The sequence below is a fragment of the Leiobunum rupestre genome, chromosome 7 (genome assembly GCF_980474605.1).
Source record: "Leiobunum rupestre chromosome 7, qqLeiRupe1.1.hap1, whole genome shotgun sequence".
Taxonomy (NCBI): Eukaryota; Metazoa; Arthropoda; class Arachnida; order Opiliones; family Sclerosomatidae; genus Leiobunum; species Leiobunum rupestre.
In genome coordinates this window covers 61,813,631-61,818,593 of record NC_143390.1, presented here as the reverse complement: position 1 = coordinate 61,818,593, position 4,963 = coordinate 61,813,631, and the positions used below count along the sequence as shown (strand labels likewise).

General features: G+C 37.1%; 1 pseudogene; it reads left to right on the top strand.

The window, feature by feature from the left end:
* The first annotated feature begins 2,901 nt into the window (after nt 1-2,901).
* On the top strand, nt 2,902-3,954 carry LOC149937629 (large subunit ribosomal RNA; annotated as a pseudogene).
* Nucleotides 3,955-4,963: the final 1,009 nt, after the last annotated feature.

Sequence of the window (4,963 nt, the reverse complement as noted above, 5' to 3'; positions counted from 1 at the left end):
CAAAACCAGCATGGGTAGTAGAACCCTACTACTGCTGGTCGCACCTTCGACGCTAGCCGCTTAACCCAGCAGAAGGTGCAGCAATGGGCCGACCAACTCGCCACTTCACACACAGCAATGGGAATAAGAGTGGATGCTCTGGCAACGCCAGCCGACACCTTACCTAGAAAGATAGAGAGCCAAGCCCTTTGGAAAGAGCGCCTAAAGGGGAACGGTGGGCACACAGCAGACCGCATAACCCGGCACAGCTGGCACCGGATATCCCGGCGGAACCCCCAAAGGCCGGGAGATGGGCCGCCGTGCCCTCATACGGGGGCCCGCAGCCCCACAGCAGGCAACTCAATACGCCGAGACGGCCAGTTTGCCCGGCCCCCCTCCTTTAGCCGGGGCTCAAGCCCAGTTACCAGCCCACACCGGACCGAAGTCGGAGGTGGAGATAGGACCATTTGGACGGAGCTAACATCTCCCAGTGCGCCACCGCCCGTGTTGGGTTACAAGAGCCGGACCCCGACTCCCCGGTAAAGCCACCAGTTGTTGCACACTCCGACCCCTCTGGGCCTGGAAAAGCCAACAGGTGTTTTTACTAAAATCTTCCTTTATTTGGGTTTTTACGCGCAATTTCCGGTAATCCTTGCTATAAATCTCGGCTGGATATTGGACTGAGAGACGCTTCTTAAGAAGCTTCTCGAAGTCCCGATTTTAGGAACCAAAGAATGAAAAAAATCAGCCCTTTGTTATACCCAAAACTATAGTAAGATAACACCCTTTGAAAAAACTATAAATAAATATGATCAGAAGTAAATTATATTAAAATAATGGGTTGAATTATTTAAATTATTAAGAATTAAAATCTTTAAAGGAAAGCAATTAATAATAATCAGCTAGGCTAATACGCAAGGCTCCCATTTTAATAAGACTCCCTCTAATCAAGCCGTGCGCCATGACACTTCCATTTTTTAAATAACATTAACGTGTACGCGTAGCTCATTTCCATAAGACACTCTCTAATCAAGCCATGCGCCATGACACTATCTTTTACATAAGCATTAACGTGTACGCGTAGACCACTTCAGTAAGACTCCGTCTAATCAAGCGGTGCACCATGACACTTTATCTCTTAAATAACCATTAACGCGTACGCGTAGACCATTTCAATAAGACTCCCTCTAATCAAGCCTAGCGCCAAGACACTTTATTTTTTACATAACCACTAACTATATCTAGATTTACTGGATATTGACCGTAAAACCCGAGAGATGGAAGATTCGATATAAAGAGGGGCTTTTTTTGGAAAAGCCAACAGGTGTTTTTACTCAAATCTTCCTTTTCTTCGTTTTCTACGTACTATTTCAGGTAATCCTTGCTATAAATTATGGCCGGATATTGGACTGAGAGACACTTCTTAAGAAGCTTCTAGAAGTCCCGATTTTAGGAACCTAAGAATGAAAAAAAAACAGCCCTTTGTTTATATCCTTTGAAAAACTATTAATGAGTATGACCAGAACTGAATTATATAAAAATCATTGGTTTAATTATTTAAATTAGTAAGTATTATTAATTGTTAAAGGAAAGCAATTAATAAAAATAATAATAATAATAATAATAATAATCAGCTAGGCTAGCCGTGCGCCATGACAATATCTTTTAAATAACCATTTACGTGTACGCGTAGCCCATTTCAATAAGACTCCCTCTAATCAAGCCGTGCGCCATGACACTTTATCTTTTAAATAACCATTAACGTGTACGCGTAGCCCGTGTTAATAAGACTCCCTCTAATCTAGCCTACTTTATAAAAACCAATTTTCTTTAATATTCTAAAGGTTTTCAAAAAAATATTCCTGAGTCATATGTTACGCAATGGTGGTGAGCAAACTAAATAGCGTTAATTTAGTTTTTTGTCTTGAAAATAATATGACATGAAGGGTAAAATAAACCATACCAGGTTATTTAATTAAATAGTTAGAAGAATTAACTCTTTACTGGTTATTTCGCACTGTGCCGTATGTTACACAGGTGTTAGAAGTACATTTTTCTTTAAATTTATTTATGTAGCCTTTTCGAACTACTTTATAAAACCAATTTTCTTGAATATTCCAAACGTTTTTCAAAAATTATTCTTTAGTCATATGTTACGCTATGTTTATAAGGGAACTAACTTACTTTAATTTAGTTTTTTTCGTCATGAAAATATGTCGACGAGAAGAGTAAAATAAGCAATATCAGGTTATGTAAATAAATAATTTGTAAAATTAAATGTTGACTTGGAATCTGTGGTTGAGCCGTATGTGACCCACTCTAAAAACGCAATATTTTCCTTTTATTTATAAAAAAACCCGTTACACTATCCAATAAAGTATTGAGAAAGTATTAAAATCTAATTGTAAATCTTAAAATTGCTTTTAATTAGTAAAATAATTAAAATTTATCACTTTAAAAGAATTTTCACGAAGACTTGTTTATCTAAGCCATTCAAAGGTTCGATTTCCTTTCATTTTTTCAAGTTACATAATTTGCTAATTTTATTATTAAAGTAATTATATATAGTTACACTTCATGTATTTATTAAGACCATTTTTAAAGTTTCAAAAATTGTAAATTCATAAATATTAAATTAATTTTCACTGTTTTATTCCAAAATGAAATTTGTTCCATATGTTACTTAACTCTTAAAAGTGCCTTTTTTATTTAAATTTAACAAAAACAATTATTTATTTATATAACCTTTTCGAACTACTTTATAATACCAATTTTCTTGAATATTCCAAACGTTTTACAAAAATTATTCCTGAGTCATATGTTACACAATTTTTGTTAGGGAACTTACTAACGTTAATTAATTTATTCCGTCTTGAAAATTTGTTGAGGAGAAGTGTAAAATAATCAATACCAGGTTATGTAAATAAATAATTATAGAATTAAAGCTTGACTCTAGTCTGAATCTGTGAAGAGACATGAGAGGTGTATCATAAGAGGGATGTCGCTTGCGGCCGCCGGTGAAATACCACTACTTTCATCGTTTCTTTACTTACTCGGTGAAGCGGAGAGTGAACCGAAAGGTTCACCTTTCTAGCTTTAAGCTCCGGCTTCTCGCAGTTTGACGAGATCCGCTCCGAGGACAGACTGAGTGTAAGGCGGGGAGTTTGGCTGGGGTGGTACATCTGTCAAAAGGTAACGCACGTGTCCTAAGGCGAGCTCAGCTAGGACAGAAACCTCGCGTAGAGCAAAAGGGTAAACGCTGGCTTGATCTTGATTTTCAGTATGAATACGAACCGCGAAAGCGGGGCCTATTGATCCTTTTGACTTTAAGAGTTTTAAGCAAGGTACCAGAAAAGTTACCACGGGGATAACTGGCTTATGGCGGCCAAGCGTTCATAGCGACGTCGCTTTTTGATCCTTCGATGTTGGCTCTTCCTATCATTGCGAAGCAGAATACGCCAAGCGTTGGATTGTTCACCCACTAATAGGGAACGTGAGCTGGGTTTAGACCGTCGTGAGACAGGTTAGTTTTACCCTACTGTTGACATGTCGTTGCAATAGTAATCCTGCTCAGTACGAGAGGAACCGCAGGATCCGACACTTGGTACATGTGTTTGGTCGAGCGGCCAGTGGTGAAAAGCTACCATCCGTAGGATTATGACTGAACGCCTCTAAGTCCGAATCCTGTCTAGTCGCTGCAATGATATCGTTCGTGCCTTTAGCGTTTGTTGGCTACGTTAGTCGAGATGCGTTTCGGCGCGGTCTCGGCGTGGTCTCGGCGAAAAAGCCTCCTTAAAATAAGCATTGCAAAGCTTACAGAGTTTCGCGGCTTTGGCTTATTGATTTTTATCTTCGGAGAAACGTTATGGCACCAAATCATCCGTAGACGACTTAGGTACTGGTTGGGGTGTTGTACTTAATAGAGCAGCCACCATACTGCGATTTATTGAACCTCATCCTCTGACTGGAGGGTTTGTCGCCGCGAATGGAGGTATCGAATCTTAACCTTTTTAAACCGAATTCGGCTACGGGGAAGAGCTAACTTGTATTTAATGCGGACTTGTTTCAGTATAAGTGTTTTAATATTTAAGTTAGGTTATGTTATGTTATGAGCTATTTCAAGTGCCAGAGTCAATTTGGTTTTTTGTAAAGTTTAAAAGGACCTCGATTGAGGTTTTAAAAACTAAATTATTGAACAAGCCAAAGCCGCGAAACTCTGCAGGCTTTGCAATGCTTATTTTTAAACTAAATTCGGCTACGGGGAGGAGTTAACTTGTATTTAATGCGCACTTGTTTCACTGTACCTAGCCAAAAAATATTTACTACTATTCACTTATTTAACCACATATCGTGTACTGTATATGTATTCGGGGTAACACTTCTTTATTTATTTTGTTTCTTTTATTTCGACTTGAGAAACGAAACATAATTTTTTTTGAAAATAAAAGCTCTCGAGAACATATAAAACATAATTTAAATCACTAAAAGTATTTAATATTTACCAAATAGGAGATTACTGCTCTCACGTATTTATTTCACTGTTCTGTAATTCAAAGGAAAAATTTTACAAACTAAATATACCTACGAGCAAAGGACTGTAATTTTTTTAAACCGAAGCTCATGTTATGAATATGATACGAGTGTAAAAAAGTATTTAACATAATAAACCATAAGTTATTGTGTTTTTCTGGTAGACCCAATTTTTTAAATTATGTTTTAGTATAAAACTATTAATTGTAGATATAATATATGCAAATTCGACGAAAATATAATATAATATTTACAGAAAGGTAACTAAGGATGACCTGATAGCATTCTTACATCGATTTAATTGTTATGTTAAAAGATTGTTAGTAAATCAATTTTTAGGTGCACGCACATATCCGTTTTAGTATAAAACTATTAATTGTAGCTATAATATATGCAAATTCGCCGAAAATATAAGGCACTTATTAAAAGGAACTTTTTATCATATCAAAAAGTC